Raw genomic sequence first — 23,694 nt, 5'->3', positions numbered from 1 at the left:
ATTATTTGTTATATTAAAACTTCAAAGGACGGGGACCATGATTAGACAGTCTAGAGGTAGAATAGTTCCTAGAGATGAAAAAGTATAAGGTGGGACCACTGGAGTACATGGCTGAACCAGTGTGGAAATAAAGTTGACAGGAGATATGGCAGTCGAGGAACTAAGAAACTGACATGTTGCATCAGCTGGGCTGTACATTCGAATGTAGAAGTCAGAATGTAGGTAGACAGAAAGACTGTAAGCCAAGTTCAAGTTATAGCAGGGAAAATGGGGGCACAGTTTGAAAAGTGATTAAGATTAGACAGGGTAGTTTATTGTATATGGATGAAGGCCCCACGTTAGGATATTAGGGTATTAGAATACCATAGAAAGTTCTAAGCTAGAAACAAGGCCTACTATAGAAAATTCTTCCTAATACATAGTAACAATCAAATCTTCTGTTCAACTTAAAAACAATTTCAGGGCTTCCCTGGTGGCATGGTGGTTGAGAGTCCGCCTGCCTATGCAGGGGACACGGGCTCGTGCCCCGCTCCGGGAAGATCCCACATGCTGCGGAGCAGCTGGGCCGGTGAGCCATGGCCACTGAGTCTGCGCGTCCGGAGCCTGTGCTCCGCAACGGGAGAGGCCACAACAGTGAGAGACCCGTGTACCGCAAAAAAAAACCCAAAAAAAACCCCCCCAAAAAACAATTTCAGGTAATATAGATAATTCAGTTTTATAAATTCATCCTAGTCAAACAAAAATTGTTAGTGGAAATGATCCTAATTACTATGGCAACTTAGCTACATGGACACAAGTAAATGTTGTAAAAATAAAATATCTTAAATCTTGGGTGACCTATGACAAAAGATTTGATTACTCACTCCTTCTCTTCTTCCATCCACTGATAATAGGAAGCAGCTGTTCAGAGGTGAGGGAGGAGGACTAGAATCTAGTAACCCCAGTAAATACCTTTCCCAAGTTAAGTAAGTACAGAGGTAACCAAGTATTAACACAAGTAATTCCAAGTTCCTTATTGGAAATACAAATTTAGCTTGAATAAATTGCTAGTTCCCACAAATGGTGAATATGGAGGTCTACTGGACACCTCTACATGGATCCAAAAACCACAAGTTACCGAACCAAACTTGGGTCCACATGCTGACATGCAGTAAAGCCAATATACTGACACCAGGTTGTGATGAAGGAAAGCATGGCATTTACTGTAGGACATCAAGCAAGTAGTCCAGGGCAACTAGTGCTCAAAACACCTGAAATCCCCATGGGTTTAAGCAAAGCATTTTTAAAGGCACACTGACAGAGGGGCATCCCAGGGCATGTGATCAGCTCATGTACAATTCTCTGATTGGTTGACGGTGAAGTAACAGGGCCATGTCACAGGGGTTAACAGTATCAGTCCTTAGGCACCTATAGGCCTGGGGCTATGTACTCATGGTCATCAAGTAGTTAATTTCTTCCATTTGCTCAGGAAACATGTATCAGATACTATTATATAGATACTTCATAGAGGAGCTAAAGGAGAGGATATGGGGGAGCGGTCTGTCCCAGGAAGGCCCCATAGGGTCCTGCTCAGTTACACACAGACTAACAACAACAACAGTTTGATTATGAGCTTAAAAAGGTAGTCAATGAAGATGACTCTTACCTACTCAAATATCTTCAGCGATTACACACAAAATCATATACTCAGTCTTAGAAACTATTCAGATTTGATCGGGACTTGTAAATTTCATATATAAACATACTTCATGCTTACATAACAGTATACATTCAGCTTACATGTTTTATCTGATATAGCTATGGAATGTCAGTCAGTAAGCTACAAACTAAATTTGATAAATTAAAATCACATTTTGTTACTAAAATTAAATATCCTAAAACGATAAAAGATCAATTTCAGTAATCTATAAAATTATATAATGTTTTAGAAATCACTAATGTGGCTTTAAAAAAACTGCCATATCTAATGTCTAATTATTTTAAAAGCAAGGACAGGCAGGTGGGGGATGGAATGAATTGGGAGACTGGGATTGACATATGTACACTAATATGTAAAAAATAGATAACTAATAAGAACCTGCTGGAGAGGGCAGACAACAAAAGCAAGAAAAACTACAATCCTGCAGCCTGTGGAAGGAAAACCACATTCACAGAAAGATAGACAAAATAAACAGGCAGGGGACTTTGTACCAGATGAAGGAACAAGATAAAACCATAGAAAAACAACTAAATGAAATAGAGATAGGCAACCTTCCAGAAAAAGAGTTCAGAATAATGATAGTGAGGATGATCCAGGACCTCAGACAAAGAATGGAGGCAAAGATCAAGAAGATGCTAGAAATGTTTAACAAAGACCTAGAAGGATTAAAGAACAAACACCTAGAAGAATTAAAGAACAAACAAACAGAGATGAACAATAAAATAACTGAAATGAAAACTACACTAGAAGGAATCAATAGCAGAATATCTGAGGCAGAAGAACAGATAAGTGACCTGGAAGACAGAAAGGTGGAATTCACTGTTGCGGAACAGAATAATGGAAAAAGAATGAAAAGAAATGAAGACAGCCTAAGAGACCTCTGGGACAACATTAAACGCAAAAACATTCGCATTATAGGGGTCCCAGAAGAAGAGAGAGAGAAAGGACCAGACAAAATATGTGAACAGATTATAGTCGAAAACTTCCCTAACATGGGAAAGGAAATAGCCACCCAGGTCCAAGAAGTGCAGAGAGTCCCAGGCAGGATAAACCCAAGGAGAAACACACCGAGACACACAGTAATCAAACTGACAAAAATTAAAGACAAAGAAAAATTACTGAAAGCAACAAGGGAAAAATGACAACATACAAGGGGACTCCCATAAGGTAACAACTGATTACTCAGCAGAAACTCAACAAGCCAGAAGGGAGTGGCATGATATATTTAAAGTGATGAAAGGGAAGAATCTACAACCAAGATTACTCTACCCAGCAAGGATCTCATTCAGATTCGATGGAGAAATCAAAAGCTTTACAGACGATCAAAAGCTAAGAGAATTCAGCACCACCAAACCAGCTCTACGAAAAATGATAAAAGAACTTCTCTAAGTGGGAAACACAAAAGAAGAAAAGGACCTACAAAAACAAACCAATAACAAGAAAATGGTAATAGGAACATACATATCTCAAGTGAACACGGAACATTCTCCAGGATAGATCACATCTTGGGTCACAAATCAAGCCTTGGTAAATTTAAGAAAATTGAAATTATGTCAAGCATCTTTTCCGACCACAACACTATGAGATTAGAAATCAAAAAGATGGAAAAAGACAGAAAAAACACAAACACATGGAGGCTAAACAATACGTTACTAAATAACCAAGAGATCACTGAAGAAATGAAAGAGGAAATCAAAAAATACCTAGAGACAAATTACAATGAAAACGCGATGATCCAAAAACTATGGGATGCAGCAAAAGCAGTTCTAAGAGGGAAGTTTATAGCAATGAAAGGCTACCTCAAGAAACAATAAAAATCTCAAACAAATAATATAAACTTACACCTAAAGGAACTAGAGAAAGAAGAACAAACAAAACCCAAAGTAAGTAGAAGGAAAGAAATCATAAAGATCAGAGCAGAAATAAATGAAATAGAAACAAAAAAACCAATAGCAAAGATAAATAAAACTAAAAGCTAGTTCTTTGAGAAGATAAACAAAATTGATAAACCTTTAGCCAGACTCATCAAGAAAAAGAGGGCTAGGACTCAAAACAATAAAACTAGAAATGAAAAAGGAGAAGTTACAACAGAGACCGTAGAAATACAAAGCATCATATAAGACTACTACAAGCAACTCTATGCCAATAAAATGGAGAACCTGGAAGAAATGGACAAATTCTTAAAAAGGTATAACCTTCCAAGACTGAACCAGAAGGAAGCAGAAAATATGAACAGACCAATCACAAGTAATGAAATTCAAACTGTGATTAAACATCTTCCAACAGAGGGAGTTTCAAGATGGCGGAAGAGTAAGGCTTGGAGATCACCTTCCTCCCCCAAAATACATCAGAAATACATCTACTGTGGAACAACTCCTACAGAACACCTACTGAACACTGATATAGACCTCAGACCTCCCAAAAGGCAAGAAACTCCCCACGTACCTGGGTAGGGCAAAAGAAAAAAAAAAAAGAGACAAAAGAATAGGGAAGGGACCTGCACCAATGGGAGGGAGCTGTGAAGGAGGAAAGGTTTCCACACACTAGGAAGCCCCTTCATGGGCGGAGACTGCAGGAGGGTGGAGGGGGGAAGCTTCAGAGCCATGGAGGAGAGCGCAACAGGGGTGCGGAGGGCAAAGCGGAGTGATTCCCACACAGAGGATCAGTGCTGACCAGCACTCACCAACCCAAGAGGCTTGTATGCTCACCCGCCAGGGCGGGCGGGGGCTGGGAGCTGAGGCTCTGGCTTCGGAGGTCAGATTCCAGGGAGAAGACTGAGCTTGGCTACATGAACACAGCCTGAAGGGGGCCAGTGCACCAGAGCTACCCGGGAGGGAGTCCGGGAAAAGGTTTGGAACTGCCGAAGAGGCAAAAGACTTTTTCCTGCCTCTTTGTTTCCTGTTGCGCGAGGAGAGGGGATTAAGAGCGCTGCTTAAAGGAGCTCCAGAGATGGGCAAGAGTCGCAGCTATCAGCACGGACCCCAGAGATGGGCATGAGACGCTAAGACTGCTGCAGCCACCACCAAGGAGCACCTGCAAGAACAGGTCACTATCCACACCTCTACCACCACTCCCGGGAGCCTATGCAGCCCACCACCGCCAGGGTCCCGTGATGCAGGGACAACTTCCCCGGGAGAACACAGGGCATGCCTCAGGCTGGTGCAACACCACGCCAGCCTCTGCTGACGCAGGCTCGACCAGAAATCCGTACCTCTCCCTCCCACCGGCCTGAGTGAGCCAGAGCCTCTGAATCAGCTGCTCCTTTAACCCCATCCTGTCTGAGCAAAGAACAGATGACCTCAGGCGACCTACACGCAGAGGCGGGGCCAAATTCAAAGCTGAACCCCGGGAGCTGTGCGAACAAAGAAGAGAAAGGGAAATCTCTCCCAGCAGCCTCCGAAGCAGCGGATTAAATCTCCACAATCAACTTGATGAATCCTGCATCTGTGGAATACCTGAATAGACAACGAATCATCCCAAATTGAGGAGGTGGACTTTGGGAGCAACGATATATATATTTATTTCCCTTTTTCTCTTTTTATGAGTGTGTATGTGTATGACTCTGTGTGTGATATTGTCTGTATAGCTTTGCTTCTACCATTTGCCCTGGGTTCTGTCTGTCCTTTTTTGTTTGTTTGTTTGGGTTTTTTTAAGTATAGTTTTTAGCATTTGTTATTGGTGGATTTGGTTTTTGGTTTGGTTGCTCTCTTCTTTCTTTCTTTCTTTTTTTAATTACTTAAAAAATTTTTAATCATTTTTTTTCTTTTTAATTTTAACTTTATTTTACTTTATTTTATTTCATTTTATTTTATCTTCCTCTTTCTTTCTTTCTTTTTTCCCTTCTATTCTCAGCTGTGTGGAGGACAGGGTCTTGGTGCTCCAGCCAGGCGTCAGGGCTGTGCCTGAGGTAGGTAAGCCAAATTCAGGACACTGGTCCACAAGAGGCCTCCCAGCTCCACGTAATATCAAGCGATGAAAATCTCCCAGAGATCTCTATCTCAATGCCAAGACCCAGCTCCACTCAACGACCAGCAAGCTTCAGTGCAGGACACCCTATGTCAAACAACTAGCAAGAAAGGAACACAACCCCATCCATTAGCAGAGCGGCTGCCTAAAATCATAATAAGGCCACAGACACCCCAAAACACACCACCACACATGGAGCTGCCCACCAGAAAGACAAGGTCCAGCCTCATCCAGCAGAACACAGGCACTAGTGCCCTCCACCAGGAAGCCTACACAATCCACTGAACCAACCTTAGCCACTAGGGACAGACACCAAAAAGCACGGGAACTATGAACCTGCAGCCTGCGAAAAGGAAACCCCAAACACAGTAAGTTAAGCAAAATGAGAAGACAGAGAAACACACAGCAGATGAAGGAGCAAGGAAAAAACCCACCAGACCTAACAAGTGAAGAGGAATTAGGCAGTCTACCTGAAAAAGAATTCAGAATAATGATAGTAAAGATGATCCAAAATCTTGGAAATAGAATGGAGAAAATACAAGAAACGTTTAACAAGGACCTAGAAAAACTAAAGAGAAAACAAACAGTGATGAACAAAACAATGAATGAAATTAAACATTCTCTAGAAGGGATCAATAGCAGAATAACTGAGGCAGAAGAACGGGTAAGTGACCTGGAAGATAAAATAGTGGAAATAACTACTGCAGAGCAGAATAAAGAAAAAAGAATGAAAAGAATTGAGGACATTCTTAGAGACCTCTGGGACAACATTAAATGCACCAACATTTGAATTATAGGGGTCCCAGAAGAAAAAGAGAAAAAGAAAGGGACTGAGAAAATATTTGAAGAAATTATAGTTGAAAACTTCTCTAATATGGGAAAGGAAATAGTTAATCAAGTCCAGGAAGCACAGAGAGTCCCATACAGGATAAATCCAAGGAGAAACACGCTAAGACATATTAATCAAACTATCAAAAACTAAATACAAAGAAAAAATATTAAAAGCAGCAAGGGAAAAACAACAAATGGCACACAAGGGAATCCCTATAAGGTTAACAGCTGATCTTTCAGCAGAAACGCTGCAAGCCAGAAGGGAGTGGCAGGACATATTTAAAGTGATGAAAGGGAAAAACCTACAACCAAAATTACTCTACCCAGCAAGGATCTCATTCAGATTTGACGGGGAAATTAAAATCTTTACAGACAAGCAAAAGCTAAGAGAATTAAGCACCAACAAACCAGCTTTACAACAAATGCTAAAGGCACTTCTCTAGGCAGGAAACACAAGAGAAGGAAAAGACCTACAATAACAAACCCAAAACAATTAAGAAAATGGTAATAGAACATACATATCGATAGTTACCTTAAATGTAAATGGATTAAATGCTCCAAGCAAAAGACATTGACTGGCTGAATGGATAGAAAAACAAAACCCGTATATATGCTGTCTACAAGAGACCACCTCAGACCTAGGGACACATACAGCCTGAAAGTGAGGGGGTGCAAAACGATATTCCATGCAAATGGAAACCAAAAGAAAGCTGGAGTAGCAATTCTCACATCAGACAAAATAGACTTTAAAACAAAGACTATTACAAGAGACAAAAAAGGACACTACATAATGATATAGGGATCAATCCAAGAAGAAGATATAACAATTGTAAATATTTATGCATACAACATAGGATCACCTCAATACATAAGGCAAATACCAACAGCCACAGAAGGGGAAACTGACAGTAACACAATCATAGTAGGGGACTTTTAACATCCCACTTTCACCAATGGACAGATCATCCAAAATGAAAATAAATAAGGAAACACAAACTTTAAATGATACATTAAACAAGATGGACTTAATTGATATTTATAAGACATTCCATCCAAAAATAACAGAATACACATTCTTCTCGAGTGTTCATGAAACATTCTCCAGGATAGATCATATCTTGGGTCACAAATCAAGCTTTGGGTAAATTTAAGAAAATTGAAATCATATCAAGTATCTTTTCCAAGCACAACACTATAAGACTAGATATCAATTACAGGAAAAAATCTGTAAAAAATACAAACACATGGAGGCTAAACAATACACTACTTAATAACCAAGAGATCACTGAAGAAATCAAAGAGGAAATCAAAAAATACCTAGAAACAAATGATAATGAAAACAGGACGACCCAAAACCTATGGGATGCAGCAAAAGCAGTTCTAAGAGGGAAGTTAATAGCAATATAATCCTACCTTAAAAAACAAGGAACATCTCAAACAAACAACCTAACCTTACACCTAAAGCAATTAGAGAAAGAAGAACAAAAAAACCCCAAAGTTAGCAGAAGGAAAAAAATCATAAAGATCAGATTAGAAATAAATGAAAAGGAAATTAAGGAAATGATAGCAACGTTCAATAAAACTAAAAGCTGGTTCTTTGAGAAGATAAACAAAATGATAAACCATTAGCCAGACTCATCAAGAAAAAAAGGGAGAAGACTCAAATCAATAGAATTAGAAATGAAAAAGAAGAAGTAACAACTGACACTGCAGAAATAAAAAGGTTCATGAGAGATTACTATAAGCAACTATATGCCAATAAAATGGACAACCTGGAAAAAATGGACAAATTCTTAGAAATGCACAACCTTCCGAGACTGAACCAGGAAGAAATAGAAAATAGGAACAGACCAATCACAATCACTGAAACTGAAACTGTGATTAAAAATCTTCCAACAAACAAAAGCCCAGGACCAGATGGCTTCACAGGTGAATTCTATCAAACACTTAGAGAAGAACTAACACCTATCCTTCTCAAACTCTTCCAAAAGATAGCAGAGGGAGGAATACTCCCAAACTCATTCTACGAGGCCACCATCACCCTGATACCAAAACGAGACAAAGACATCACAAAGAAAGAAAACTACAGGCCAATAACACTGATGAACACAGATGCAAAAATCTTCAACAAAATATTAGCAAACAGAATCCAAAAGCACGTTACAAGGATGATACACCATGATCAAGTGGGGTTTATCCCAGGAATGCACGGTTTCTTCAATATACGCAAATCAATCAATGTGATACACCATATTAACAAATTGAAGGAGAAAAACCATATGACCATCTCAACAGATGCAGAAAAAGCTTTCGACAAAATTCAACACCCATTTATGATAAAAACCCTCCAGAAAGTAGGCATAGAGGGAACTTTCCTCAACATAATAAAGGCCATATATGACAAACCCACAGCCAACATCATCCTCAATGGTGAAAAACTGAAACCACTTCCACTAAGATCAGGAACAAGACAAGGTTGCCCACTCTCACCACTATTATTCAACATAGCTTGGGAAGTTTTAGCCACAGCTATCGGAGAAGAAAAAGAAATAAAAGGAATTCAAATAGGAAAAGAAGAAGTAAAGCTGTCACTGTCTGCAGATGACATGATACTATACATAGAAAATCCTAAAGATGCTACCAGAAAACTACCAGAGCTAATCAATGAATTTGGTAAAGTAGCAGGATACAAAATTAATGCACAGAAATCTCTTGCATTCCTATACACTAATGATGAAAAATATGAAAGTGAAATTAAGAAAACACTCCCATTTACCACTGCAACAAAAAGAATAAAATATCTAGGAATAAACCTACCTAAGGAAACAAAAGACCTATATGCAGAAAATTATAAGACACGGATGAAAGAAATTAAAGATGATACAAATAGATGGAGAGATATACCATGTTCTTGGATTGGAAGAATCAACATTGTGAAAATGACTCTACTACCCAAAGCAATCTACAGATTCAATGCAATCCCTATCAAACTACCACTGGCATTTTTCACAGAACTAGAACAAAAAATTTCACGTTTGTCTGGAAACACAAAAGACCCCGAATAGCCAAAGCAATCTTGAGAACGAAAAACGGACCTGGAGGAATCAGGCTCCCTGACTTCAGACTATACTACAAAGCTATGGGAAGCAAAACAATATGGTACTGGCACAAGAACAGAAATATAGAGCAATGGAACCAGATAGAAAGCACAGAGATAAACGCATGCATCTATGGTCATCTAATCTATGACAAAGTAGGCAAAGATATATGATGGAGAAAAGACAGTCTCTTCAATAAGTGGTGCTGGGAAAACTGGACAGGTACATGTAAAAGAATGAAATTAGAACACTCCCTAACACCATACACAAAAATAAGCTCAAAATGGATTAAAGACCTAAATGTAAGGCCAGAAACTATCAAACTCTTAGAGAAAAACATAGGCAGAACACTCTATGACATAAATCACAGCAAGATCCTTTTTGATCCACCTCCTAGAGAAATGGAAATAAAAATAAACAAATGGGACCTAATGAAACTTCAAAGCTTTTGCACAGCAAAGTAAAACATAAACAAGGCCAAAAGACAACCCTCAGAATGGGAGAAAATATTTGCATATGAAGCAACTGACAAAGGATTAATCTCCAAAATTTATAAGCAGCTCATGCAGCTCAATAACAAGAAACAAACAACCCAATCCAAAAATGGGCAGAAGACCTAAATAGACATTTCTCCAAAGAAGACATACAGACTGCCAACAAACACATGAAACAATGCTCAACATCATTAATTATTAGAGAAATGCAAATCAAAACGACAATGAGATATCATCTCACATAAGTCAGAATGGCCATCATCAAAAAATCTAGAAACAATAAATGCTGGAGACGGTGTGCAGAAAAGGGAACACTCTTGCACTGCTGGTGGGAATGTGAATTGGTACAGCCACTATGGAGAACAGTATGGAGGTTCCTTAAAAAACTACAAATAGAACTACCATATGATCCAGCAATCCCACTACTGGGCATATACCCTGAGAAAACCATAATTCAAAAAGACTCATGTACCAAAATGTTCATTGCAGCTCTATTTACAAAAGCCCAGAGATGGAAACAACTTAAGTGTCCATCATCAGATGAATGGATAAAGAAGATGTGGCACATATATACAACGGAGTATTACTCAGCCATAAAAAGAAACGAAACTGAGCTATTTGTAATGAGGTGGATAGACCTAGAGTCTGTCATACAGAGTGAAGTAAGTCAGAAAGAGAAAGACAAATACCGTATGCTAACACATATATATGGAATTTAAGGGAAAAAATATGTCATGAAAAACCTAGGGGTAAGACAGGAATAAAGACACAGACCTACTAGAGAATGGACTTGAGGATATGGGGAGGGGGAAGGGTAAGCTGTGACAAAGCGAGAGAGAGGCATGGACATATATACACTACCAAACGTAAGGTAGATAGCTAGTGGGAAGCAGCAGCATAGAACAGGGAGATCAGCTCCCTGCTTTGTGACCGCCTGGAGGGGTGGGATAGGGAGGGTGGGAGGAAGGAAGACGCAAGAGGGAAGAGATATGGGAACATATGTATAACTGACTCACTTTGTCATAAAGCAGAAACTAACACACCATTGTAAAGCAATTATACTCTAATAAAGATGTAAAAAAAAAAAATTGGATTAGAGACCTAAATGTAAGACCGGACACTATAAAACTCTTAGAGGAAAACATAGGAAGAACACTCTTTGACATAAATCACAGCAAGACCTTTTTTGACCCACCTCCTAGAGTAATGGAAATAAAAACAAAAGTAAACTAATGGGACCTAATGAAACTTAAAAACTTTTGCAAAGCAAAGGAAACTACAAACAAGACAAAAAGACAACCCTCAGAATGGGAGAAAATATTTGCAAACGAATCAACAGACAAAGGATTAATCTCCAAAATATATAAACAGCTCATGCAGCTCAATATTAAAAAAACAAACAACTCAATCCTAAAATGGGCAGAAGACCTAAATAGACATTTCTCCGAAGAAGACATAGAAATGGCCAAGAAGCACATGAAAACCTGCTCAACATCACTAATTATTAGAGAAATGCAAATCAAAACTACAGTGAGGTATCACCTCACACCAGGTGAATGGGCATCATCAGAAAATCTACCAACAACAAATGCTGGAGAGGGTTTGGAGAATTGGGAACCCTCTTGCACTGTTGGTGGGAATGTAAATGGATACAGCCACTATGGAGCACAATATGGAGGTTCTTTAAAAAACTATAAATAGAATTACCATATGACCCAGCAATCGCAGTACTGGGCATATACCCATAGAAAACCATAATTCAAAAAGACACATGCACCCCAATGTTCATTGCAGCACTGTTTACAATAGCCAGGTCATGGAAGCAACCTAAATGCCCATCGACAGACAAATGGATAAAGAAGATGTGGTACATATATACAATGGAATATTACTCAGCCATAGAAAGGAATGAAATTGGGTCATTTGTAGAGACGTGGATGGATCTAGAGACTGTCATACAGAGTGAAGTAAGTCAGAAAGAGAAAAACAAATATCGTATATTAACGCATATATGTGGAACCTAGAAAAATGGTACAGATGAACCGGTTTGCAGGGAGAAACAGAGACACAGATGTAGAGAACAAACGTATGGACACCAAAGGGGCAAAGTGGCGGGGTGGGGGTGGTAGTGGTGGGATGAATTGGGAGATTGGGATTGACATATATACACTAATATGTATAAAATACATAACTAATAAGAACGTGCTGTATGTAAAATAAATAAAATTAAATTAAAAAAAAAAGAATCTGCTGTATAGCACAGGGAACTCCACTTTGCTGTGCAGTAGAAACTAACACAACATTGTTAAACAACTATACCTCGATTAAAAAATAAATAAAGCAAGGGAATAAATAAAAGGGAAAAAATAAAGAAGAAAAAAAGCAAGGACCCTAGAGTCTTTCATTCTACAGGCAACTGTTTTTAGAATAATGATAAAATAACTCCCACTTATTGACCGATCTCTTTCTGTGAGGCAGTACACTGGGAAATTTTAGGAAATCTCCTGTAATTCCCAAAACAACTCAGAAAGATAAGTATCATTATCCTCACATTAAGGACAAGAAAATTGAGGTTCAAAGATATTAAATAAGTTATCACCAGTTAGTAACGTAAAAGTCTGAATTTTTGCTATTATGCAACACTGCCTCTTAAAATCACTCATTCAACAACTAATTATTGAGTATCTATTACGTACTAGGCATATAATAGGTATCACAGAGAGTACCAGGTAAACAAAGATGAATTTGTGTCATTGTAGCCTACCTTCCAGCTAAATCTAAGATGAAAATAAGAGTTATAAACAAATAATTGCAACATAAGGCAATAAGCACACATGAAAGAAGTATGCATAAGAATACCACACATAAGTGGGAGTGTTGAATCCTCTAAGGTAGCAAGCAATCAAAGAAGGCTTCAGTTAGGAGGAAAAATGCTTGGAACGTAGTACACCTTATTTAAATATCTGATGTAACTCTTAAATTGAAACTTGAAGGAAGAATGGAATTTGCCGGTGGAGAATAAAGATAAGGATATTCTAGGGAGAAAGAAGCCATACTTCCAATACCACAGTTTCAGAAAATACTAAGCAGTTTAGTATAGCTAAAAAATAAGATGCTTTGTGATAAATGGTAAAGAAGTAAAAACAGGTCAGGTCAGGGAGGTTCTCATATGCCATGCTAAAAAGAGTTTGGACTTTAGTCTGTAAGAAATTGGGAGCCTTTTCCAGAGTTTAAGCAAGTTGCTACTTTACAAAGATTACCTTGTCAAATTTGGAAGAATGGACAACCTTTTCGAAGGCTACCACAAATAGTCCAGGTAGTACAATTTATAATCTCTTTAGCTTCAGACTCCTACATCTAATTACCTACCTGACATTTTGAAAATCTCAAAGTGTTGGGCTGCACCTGGCAGGCCTACAAGGTCTGCACTTGCCCAGCTTTAAGACCGAAGAAAGAGCCTGGAGTCAGCAACAGAGGCATCAGTGGTTTAATGGATGGGGGAGTTTACATGTCTGAAGCAGGGTCCTGGAGCAATAGTCTACAGTGCAAGGTGGGCAGGACAAGGTGGCAGTAATCGCTCCCAGGGGTTAGGGGAGATTACCAGTTATAGGGGAATTGATGCAGGTGGGGGCATTAGCTACCAAGGAAACCAGTCCCACTACTGGCGCGCCCCTCACTGCCCCTTTGATAAGAACAATCACTAGCTGGGGCCTGGGGGAAATACTCACAGGAAGGTCAGTCAGGTGAGTTGAGTGTAGGTGAAGCATGCAGGGATGGAGCAGGGGACGTACAGAGAGCAAGAGAACAACCATCTTAAGTGGCCTGACCATACTTCTAGTGGCCTGACCATACATAGACACTTCTAGCCTAAATGTCCAAAACCAAAGTCTTGATTTCTCTATCAAATTGTGTGCTCCGTGACCAAATCTCTCAGTAACAGTGCAACCCTGCAAGTTAGTCAAACCAGCAACCTGAGTTCATTCTTGATTTCTGCTTCTTAACCACCAAATTACATCCACTTATTATTAATTATTCCCCCAATATATCTCAAATCTATTCAGTTCTTTCCAGTTCCATTGCCATCACCAACCCCAAGCCATCAGTGCTCAACTGGAATACTGCAGTAGTTCCCAACTGGACTCTCCTACATTTTCCTTAATATCAATTCGTTTCCTTTAAGCACTTAACTGCGATTGGCAATTATTTTCATCTGTTTACTCCCTCCTATTAGAATGCCTTCATAATGTCAAGGACCACAAATGTCCTGTTTAACACTGTTTTACTTCAGTACTCTAGCATCAGCCAGGTCAACAGAAACAGTATTAACAAAACCCTTTTCATTCTGGTTGAAAGTGATGTGTTTTAAAAGTAATTTGTCTTAATTAATGTTCCATTATAGAACCAAAGAATTATACTTTACAAACTTGAAATTTCTGTACATAGGAATGAGATTTATCGGAGATTAATATATTGAAAAAGTTACTTATTCTACTAAAAATAAAACAAACAAACAAAACCCAACATACACTTACTAAGTACCAGGCACTATTTCAGGTGTTTTACATATATTAAGTCATTTAAGCCTCATAATGGCCTATGACTTCTTTTATCTCAATTTTACAGATAAGGAAACAAAGACACCTGATAAAGTAATCTGCCTATGGTCACTCAAGTAGTACAAGGCAGAAAGCACAATTAAGCCTAGGCAGCCTGGATCCCATCCTCTTGACCATTATCTAATACCTCTCATAGTAGATGGTTAATATTTCTTGACCAAATAAACAACTGAGATAGAGAGGAAAGGAGAAGAGAAGAGGAATAGATTTAGGGGATATGATGAATTTGAAGTACTCTGAAAAGGCTATGAGGTACAGTGGAATAAGTAGTTATAAATAGAGATAAGAATCCAGAAGTCAGCAGGTCCTACAGAAAGCCACCTACAAAATGTTAGTCTCTGTATAAAAAGTGATTATATAATTTTTTTGTTTTTTTTTTGCGGTATGCGGGCCTCTCATTGTTGTGACCTCTCCCGTTGTGCAGCACAGGCTCCAGACGCGCAGGCTCAGCGGCCATGGCTCACAGGCCCAGCCTCTCTGCGGCATGTGGGATCCTCCTGGACCAGGGCACAAACCCGTGTCCCCTGCATCGGCAGGCGGACTCTCAACCACTGCGCCACCAGGGAAGCCCTAAAACATGATTATATAATTTAAAAAATTAGATGTGCTCTTAAACTGTCACCATTTACCTTCAACTCTGTAATAAAAACATGTTTTAACAAAGCACAGAATGCCTCATTGAACACTGACCGTACTAAGAAAAATTCTGTATTGCCTTTAAGTAGTATTTCATATCTATATAAAGTTAAATTTGTATTTTGTTAAAATATAAAAGTGCAGATATTGGGACTTCCCTGGTGGTGCAGTGGTTAAGACTCCGCGCTTCCACTGCAGGGGGCGCGGGTTTAATCCCTGGTTGGGGAACTAAATCTGGCAAGCTACGCGAAGCAGCCAAAAAATTTAAAAAATAAAAGTGCAGATGTTTGTTTTGTTTCTTTCAGATGTTTCTTTTGTTTCTTTCAGATGTTTGTTTTTAATTTGACAAAATGACACCAAAATACAAGAAAATGTGACAAGGGACAAGACAATGTCTAAAAAAGTGGAAGCACACCACACATGCCAGATATCAAAACATACTATCAAGTTATAGAAATTAAGAAAATGGGTATGGTACAAGTCACAGAAAAGACAGAACAATGAAAGAGTAGAGAATCCAAACAAAACCAAGTGTATATATATTGTGAAACCAAATGTAACAACAAATAAAAATTATATATACATATTATGTTTTATTATCTACTTCTAATCATCATAAAGCTTTTTCTAAGCATCACAAATAATCTAGAAACCCTAAGGGAAAAGACATAAATTTCGACACTAAAATAATTTACACTATGTCATAGAAAAACAGCATTAAAAAGTTAAAAAGACAAATTTCAAAATGAGAATAAAGGCAAAATACATGACAAGGAGTTAAAAACCTAGGAAGTAATTTCTTTAAAATTACTAAGGGACTATGATAGATAACAACAGTCTATTCAAAAGAGTAGACAACAGGGCTTCCCTGCTGGCGCAGTGGTTGGGAATCTGCCTGCCAATGCAGGGGACGCAGGTTCGAGCCCTGGTCTGGGAAGATCCCACATGCCGGGAAGCGACTAAGCCCGTGAGCCACAACTACTGAGCCTGCAAGTCTGGAGCCTGTGCTCCGCAACAGGAGAGGCCACGACAGTGAGAGGCCTGCGCACCGCGATGAAGAGTGGCCCCCGTTCGCTGCAACTGGAGAAAACCCTCGCACAGAAACGAAGACCCAACCCAGCCAAAAATAAATACATAAATAAATTTATTAAAAAAAAAGAGTAGACAACAATGGACAATATACACATAAAAGATGCTCAACATAAACAGAATTCAACTAGACAGAATTAAATAAATGAGGGATCACTTTTCACAATCATACTGGATAGAATAAAAGATGGGAAACAGGTGCTCTCACACACTGTTAGGAAAGAAAATAGGCATAACCTTTCTGTAGAGCAATTTAGGAATTACAGAGTATTGTATTAATAAATAACACTAAATAATACTATTTCTAAAAAGTTAGATTTAAGGGATAATCAGGCAAACATACAAAAATGGTGTTCATGACAGCATTGCTTTTAAAAGTTAATAATTGATCCAGCAATCCTACTTCTGGGTATACATACGTGTATATACATACCCAGAAGTATACATATACATGTACGTGTACATGTATATACATGTATATATCGGGACTTCCCTGGTGGCACAGTGGTTAAGAATCCGCCTGCCAATGCAGGAGACATAGGTTCGATTCCTGGTCTGGGAAGATCCCACATGCCACGGAGCAACTAAGCCTGTGTGCCACAGCTACTGAGTCTGCGCTCAAGAGCCTGTGAGCCACAACTACTGAGCCCTCGTGCCACAACTACTGAAGCCCTCGTGCCACAACTACTGAAGCCCGCGTGCCTAGAGCCCGTGCTCCGCAACAAGAGAAGCCACCACAACAAGAAGCCTGCACACCACAACGAAGAGTAGCCCCTTCTCGCCGCAACTAGAGAAAGCCCATGCACAGCAAAGGAGACCCAACGCAGCCAAAAATAAGTGAATAATACATGTGCATATATATATATATATACACCCAGAAGTATACATACGTATATACATATATCCGAAAGAACACCTATATCCAAAAGAACTAAAAACATATCTTGAAGAGATATACACACCCATTCACTGCAGCATTATTCACAATAGCCAAGAAGTGGAAGCAACCTAAATGTTCACTGGCAGATGAATGGATAAATAAAATATGGTGTATACAAACAATGGAATATTAATTCAGCCTTAAAAAAAAAAGGAAGTCCTGTCATATGCCACAACATGAATGAACAATGAGGGCATGACGCTAAGTGAAATAACCCAGTCACAGAAGGACAAATACTACATGATTCCATTTATATGCGGCATCTAAAGTCAAACTCTTAGAAAACAGAAAGTAGAATGGTGGTTGCCAGGGGCTGCAGGAGGCAGGAAAAGAAAAGTTGTTGATCAACGAGTACAGAGTCTCAGTTTTGCAAGATGAAAAGGTTCCAGAGATCTGTTGCATGACAAGGTGCATATACTTAACACTACTGTTCTGTACGCTTACAATTGGTTAAGATGGTAAAGTTTATATATTTTTTAGCACAATCAAAAAAGAAGTTAATCAAAAATAATGTAAATATCCATCAGCTAGGAACTGGTTATGTTAGAAACATACAATGTAATACCAGAGAGCCATCAAAACTGATATTGAGGACTTCCCTGGTGGCACAGTGGTTAAGAATCCGCCTGCCAATGCAGGCCCGTGCGCCACAACTACTGAGCCTGTGCTCTAGAGCCCGCGTGCCACAACTATTAAAGCCTGCACGCCTAGAGCCCGTGCTCTGCAACAAAAGAAGCCACCGCAATGAGAAGCCCGAGCACTGCAACGAAGAGTAGCCCCCATTCACCACAACTAGAGAAAGCCTGCACGCAGCAACGAAGACCCAACACAGCTAAAAATAAATAAATAAAATAAATAAATTTATTTTTTAAAAAGCTACTGATTTTCAGTCATATCCACAGCCTATTTTTGAGTCAAAAACAGTTTACAAAAAGAGCAAAGTAGGGGACTTCCCTGGTGGTCCAGCGGTTAAGACTCCACACTCACAATGCAGGGGACCCAGGTTCAATCCCTGGTCAGGGAACTAGATCCTGCAGGATGCAATGAAGATCCCTCACAAGGCAACGAAGATCCTGAATGCTGCAACTAAGACCCAGCGCAGCCAAAATAAATAAATATTTTTTTTAAAAAAGAGCAAAGTAGTATTATACTACTCATACACACGTCTGTACCTATTAGGGATCTGTAAGGATATTCAGCAAGATTTAATAGTCGTATCTTTAACAGGAATACAGATTACTTTCTTTTTTATATTTTCCTGTATTTTTAAATACAATGAGTATGTATTAGGTGATGCCAAAGGATAGCTCAAAAGAGGAGGTGACTGCCACCACTGGTTCCAGAATCCTAGGATGGAATTTCACATTTCTCACTATATGCCTGGCACATATTGGGGGATCAATAAATATTTGAGAGGCAGAAATCAGCAGTGGTTAAGAGCTCAGGAATGAGACAGATCTGGATATGAATCTCAGTTCCAAAATTTTCTAATCAAGGCCTTAAAGTCTTATTCAGGGTGGGGAGGGATAAACTGGGAGATCAGGATTGATATACATACCACTATATATAAAATAGATAACTAATAAGGACGTACTGTATAGCACAGGGAACTCTATTAAATACTCTGTAATGACGTATATGGGGAAAGAACCTAAAAAAGAGTGGATATATGTATATGTATGACTGATGCACTGTGCTATACGGTAGTAACAAACACAACATTTTAAATCAACTGTACCACAATAAAAATTTTTTTAAGTCTTATTGAACTTCACTGAACTCCAACTTCTTCAAGTATAAAACGTCACAGAACAATACTTGCCCATTGCTGAAGGGAACATGTACTGAAAGCACTTAACACCATTCCTGGCTCAGAGGAAACACTCAATAAAATGATGGCCATTACTATTTATTGACTTGATTTACACTAGAAGCCCTCACGACAAAAAAAAATAAGCATTTATATAAGACTCTTCTGTTTAATTGTATGAAATTCCCAGCTGCATTAAAAAGCAAGAGTCAACACTTTCTTTGGTGGAACCAGAACACTGTGGCTGAAATGTATGATTACATTCCTATATCTAGAAGGATTACAACATAAAATTTACCATCTAGTTGATGCATAAACACAACTCATGAGTATAGGACACAGACTTATTAGTGCTTCAATTTAAAAAAAATAAAGAAAATATGCTTATTTCAGTCCACAAGTAGAATGGAAAAAGTAACTACAAAACATGACTAATGAAGATTTGACTTAGTTTAGAGAGAGATTAGAAGAACAAGTAACACTACGATTCATTTTGTTTGGCCTGTTTTCCTCACTACTTTTGGACGAGGAGCCTGTCTTTTTGGCACTGCTCTCCCCGCAAAGTCTGGCATAGTGCCTAATACAGTATAAGTGCTCAATAAATATTTACAAGATGATTTCTAAGAGAAAGTCTTAGTGAAACCGCAGGGAAAATTGAGTTAGAATTTATCTGAGAAAGTCTCAGTCAAAATGATTGGCAAGAGTTTAAAATGAGAGCCATCAGGTTTGGGGAGGGAAGGCCTTTCCTGATAACACCTGCATCTCTTTTGTTCAATGAGTTTCCCAAGCAACCTCAAACGGAACGTCCAACAGTAAAAACACACTCAACTTTGTCCCCCGACGGCGGGGGGGGGGCATAAACCAGGGCCTAACGTGCTAAGCTTGTTACGCTTTTGGCTCCAACGTCTTTCTAATGACCTGTCGACACTTGTTTAATGTATGCTTTACATTAAAAACAAACAAACCAAAAAAAGAATGGGACGATTCTTATCAATCATGAGCGCTTCTGTAGCGTTTCTCCTTCGAACCAGACTTTAGAAGTTGGTTTGTAAGAGTGGGAGGAGTTAGCTCAGAACTTCTGAACCGGTTCTTTTTAGTCAAACTGAAGACGTGAAGGTTTTAGAGGCACCCTCCACAAATATATGGGTGCAATCTAATCCTGAGCAACTCAAAAGACAAAAAGAGTGAGACTCGGGGAGTGAAGAGTGCGGTGGAGCATGGCATTCTGGACTTGGGAACTACCCTCCCCCCATCCCATTTCACCCACTCTTAATTAAAATGCAATTAAATTCCATTCAGCTATCTCTCACGTAAGAAACTACCAACTTGCCCGCCACGCCGCTCCCAGACGGCCACACCTGGTGTATTCGCTGCAGAATCTCCAACTCCCGCCACAGGTTTGGCCTGTGTCCGCCGCAAAGCGGAAGTCACTTCAAAGACACAAACTGAAAGTAAGAGAGTCTAAATACCAGGAATCTAAAACTCCTACGGCGTTCTTAGAAAACTCTTCCTCGACTACCTTTCGCTTGTAACCCTTCTCTCTTCTGCTAGGTTGGTGAAAAGGCTTCACCACAGCCCTGCGACTACTTCCCCGCCCCAAACTCCAAATCATTCAAAAGTTTGTCCTTTCTCATTGGCCAATGAGGCGGCGTGGGTACCGCCCAAGAACTACAATTCCCGTCAGGCCTCGCGGGAAGCAAACGGATGAGCTGAAATGGGCGGAGGCAAAGCACGCTGGGAACTGTAGTCGGCTGCAAGCCGAAGAGGGCAATCACCCCGCCTTTCCTCGCTGAGGCTGGAGAACCAGGTGTTCGGCTTAGAGCCTGTTACTGCTGAGGGGAGGAGCCAAGTCCTTAAGCAGCAGTCCCCACTTCCCACCACATGGAGGACGAAAATTTTCCTTTACTCCTATAAAGCAATATAAATACTCCTTGAAAAAATATGTTTGTCTTTCCAATACCTCCAGGTCAGTAAAAACTTCCAGAACTCCCCCACCTCGGGCTCCGACTCGTGGGAAAAGGTGGCTCTTTTACAAGTGGGCAAAATGGCTGTCCTCTTAGGTTTATCATTGGTTGTCCTTTGCGTCCTTCAAGGGCGGATACTTACAGCCGATTGGCTCTTTTTCCCTTGTGGGTGGAGAAAGACTTGTCCTGGCTCTCCCGCGGCCCGGGAGGAGATGAAGGGGTGGAGAGAAGGCAGTTTGTTCAGGCGTGATTGGATGATCCTCATGTCACTCCGAGGATGTACAACCTATGATTTGTCTACTGTCCCTCAAAGAGAACGAAGAGGCGGGGCTAGTGCGTGGTGGGAAGGGGCGGGATTTTGCCAGCCGTGGCTGCCGCTGGAGCCGGTGTCCGGGCTGGTGATGGGGTTAATTCCCTTTCGTAAGACTCTTACTTGCACCCACCCAGCCCCGCCGTCGCCCCGCCGCGCCGCGCTCCAACCGCCTCCTCCTTCTCCTCCTCCTCAGTAACGCGGGTAAGAGATGCCCTCCCTTCCCCCCTCCAGCTCCCCGGGAATAACGCGCTTCGCTCCCCTCCCCCGCCCGCCAACCGGTAGCGCTAACGGAGAAGGAGGCAGTCAGGGGAGAAGATGTGGTGTGTGCGAAGGTGGCCTTCCTCGCCGAGCGGTCGGCGCTCCAGTCAGGGCCCCGCCGAGGTGCTGCGGCTGCCAGCCTCGCCGGGAGGTCGGGTTCCGAGGGAGCCCCGGCTCGCCTGGCCCGCCGCTGCGGCTGCGACTGCATCTGCATCCAGTACCTTGTGCCCACCGCCCCCACCCGGGGGCCATGTGAAAAGCAAACCCCTCGAGGCCTAGCGGAGGAGGCAGGGGAAAGGTTCCCAAGTCCCTGCCATGGCTGCTGCTGCTTGCTTTTGCAGCCCTAGGGACTCGGGAACCAGCCACAGCAGGCCTGCCCGGAGCGGGTGCCGTGCGTGGCTCTGCTCTCCCGGGTGGCTGGCGCCGGTGCCTCAGGCTCCCCGGCCCACCCCACGGCCGTCACCCCCGGCCTTGCACCCCGAGAATTTTTAGAAAGGAAGTAAGGCATTCCGACCGTTTGGTGAAATGTTAGGTGGTGCATTTTGCGTGTGGTACCAGAAAAAGCACAATGGGAATATTACAAAGAAAGTTGAATGACTGTCAGTGCCACGGACTTCGGGGATCAGATTTACACACATTATGGGTGAGCCTTAGGCCCTGCCCCCCAGATTCTTGTGTGATTGAAGTTTTTCCTCGCTCTCTTTTTTTGTTGCTAGGTCCAGAGGAGGGTGCCCCTGCTCTTATGCAGAAACAAACTGTTGAGGCTATCAGGTCCCGCGTATAATTGGGGTAGCAAGTCAACTGAGTAAAAGACAAAGAGAGCTTAGTAAATAGCAGATGATTTTTCTAATATGATTTTCGTGAAAAAAAAAACTGTGTGTGTGTATATATATATGTGTATATTTGTATATATGTATATGCATGTATGTATATATCTCTGAGGTTATGGTTTGCCTGATTGTAATTCTGAAGAAACCCTCTGCTTTTAGCCTAAATGTCTATGATTACAAGAACTTTGGAATAATGAAAAGATGGTTAAAGTCAAACTGGCAGCCCACCTACTTGTAATATTTGAAACAGTAAAATCTGTGTGATATTTAACATAGTAGGATACCAGTGTGACTAGGTTAATTGGACACACCTCAGCTTAACAGAATTTGACATGTTTGGCCATATTTGAGAGGGAATGCTAACAAAATTTGACATATTTGGCCATATTTGAAAGGGAATGCTTCTTTCTCACGCGTTGATTGAGTGCTCATCTTCTCAGCCCTTGCTTCTTTGTGGGGGGTGAATATGTTCTTAAATAATGGATTCTATAATTTGTTGTAGACGTGTCTGTAATCAGAGGTAAAACCCCGGGCCCAGTCCTGAGGCTTACTTGTTACCAGAATAAACTTGGGTTCTGAAGAAATAGCTGAGTTTTGACTAAGCATTGGACCATTTCTTCAGGGTCTGAGAAGACTAAAATGGTTTAATGATCTTCCATATTCCATAACTAATATACCTAGATAGAGAATTGACATAGATCCACAGATTCAGGACCTGAAAGAAATTTGGATGGTGTGTTAGAATTAAAAAATGAAACCCTGAGTATAACCCTGAAGGGTGAGTCCCCTCAGCTCCCCCCAAAAAGTACCCATAGCATACATTACTCAGCATAGCATTTTCTAAAACTTGTTTGGGTAATTGATAAATTACTATAATGCTTTCAGATCTCACGTGCCTTATGTACAGAAAGGGTGATGAAAATGTAGGAGGCATCTGTATTCTCTTAATAGCTGCAGGACCCCTCTATGAGCCTCAGTTCAGTTTCCTCATCTATAAAATGGGGGTGGTTATGCTTAACTCACGGAGTTGTGAGGATTAGAGATGAAGTATGTAAAGCCTCTCACATTGTGCCTAACACATAGTATGTATCAATATGTTAAATATTAACTATTGTTATTTTCACACATTAAGAGAATGAGTTTGTTTCTC

At 40.4% G+C, this 23,694-nt stretch overlaps 1 protein-coding gene and 1 non-coding gene across 5 annotated transcripts in view; one reads left to right on the top strand and one right to left on the bottom strand.

The window, feature by feature from the left end:
• ZRANB3 (zinc finger RANBP2-type containing 3) overlaps positions 1-20,765 on the bottom strand; it is a 261,611-nt gene extending 240,846 nt beyond the window's left edge. For 3 of the 4 annotated variants that reach the window (XM_060302499.1, XM_060302502.1, XM_030883073.2), the window contains exon 1: positions 20,538-20,765. The gene's annotated coding sequence lies outside the window, so the exon portion shown is untranslated. The remainder of the gene's footprint in view (positions 1-20,537) is intronic. The other variant, XM_060302500.1, reaches the window with a different exon arrangement.
• On the top strand, positions 18,321-18,393 carry TRNAV-CAC (transfer RNA valine (anticodon CAC)). The gene has a single exon. It is a non-coding gene; the product is annotated as a tRNA-Val (tRNA).
• Positions 20,766-23,694: the final 2,929 nt, after the last annotated feature.

This window comes from Globicephala melas, chromosome 7 (genome assembly GCF_963455315.2).
Source record: "Globicephala melas chromosome 7, mGloMel1.2, whole genome shotgun sequence".
Taxonomy (NCBI): Eukaryota; Metazoa; Chordata; class Mammalia; order Artiodactyla; family Delphinidae; genus Globicephala; species Globicephala melas.
The sequence above is the reverse complement of the archived record's forward strand: the minus strand, read 5'-3'. Positions and strand labels throughout refer to the sequence as shown.